Genomic DNA, 886 nt, shown 5'->3' on the forward strand with positions numbered 1-886 from the left:
CGCCATCACTAAGGTGGACCCGTTCCTTAATTTCCTTGTTCTTTATTCTTCTGTTTTTCGAATTTTATGCTTATGTTTATCCATGTTTGTATCTTGTGATCATTAGTGTCTTAGTGTCTATGCCTTAAAGTTATGAATGTCCTATGAATCCATCACCTTTCTTGAATAAAAACGTGCTTAATTGAAAAAAAGAAGAATTGCATGAATTTTGAATTTTATAACAGTTTAATTATTTTGATGTGGTGGCAATATTTTTGTTTTCTGAATGTATGCTTAAACAGTGCATATGTATCTTGAATTTGTGGTTCATGAATGTTGGCTCTTGAAAGAATGATGAAAAAGGAGACATGTTATTGAGGATCTGAAAAATCATTAAAATGATTCTTGAAAGCAAGAAAAAGCATTTCTATTCAAAAAAAATCGAAAAAAAAAAAGAAAAAAGAGAAAAAGAAAACGAAGAAAAAAAAAGAGAGAAGAAAGAAAGAAATAAAGTTGTGATCCAAGGCAAAAAGAGTGTGCTTAAGAACCCTGGACACCTCTAATTGGGGACTTTAGCAAAACTGAGTCACAATCTGAAAAGGTTCACCCAATTATGTGTCTGTGGCATGTATGTATCCGGTGGTAATACTGGAAGACAAAGTGCTTTGGGCCACAGCCAAGACTCAATAAGTAGCTGGGTTCAAGAATCATCATACTTTACTAGGAGAATCAATAACACTATTTGGATTCTAAGTTCCTAAAGAAGCCAATCATTCTGAATTTCAAAGGATAGAGTGAGATGCCAAAACTATTCAGAGGCAAAAAGCTAAAAACCTCGCTCATCTAATTAATACTGATCTTCACAGATGTTTTTGGGATTCATTGCATATTCTCTTCTTTTTATCTT

The sequence above is a fragment of the Arachis duranensis genome, chromosome 1 (assembly GCF_000817695.3).
Source record: "Arachis duranensis cultivar V14167 chromosome 1, aradu.V14167.gnm2.J7QH, whole genome shotgun sequence".
NCBI classification, from domain to species: Eukaryota; Viridiplantae; Streptophyta; class Magnoliopsida; order Fabales; family Fabaceae; genus Arachis; species Arachis duranensis.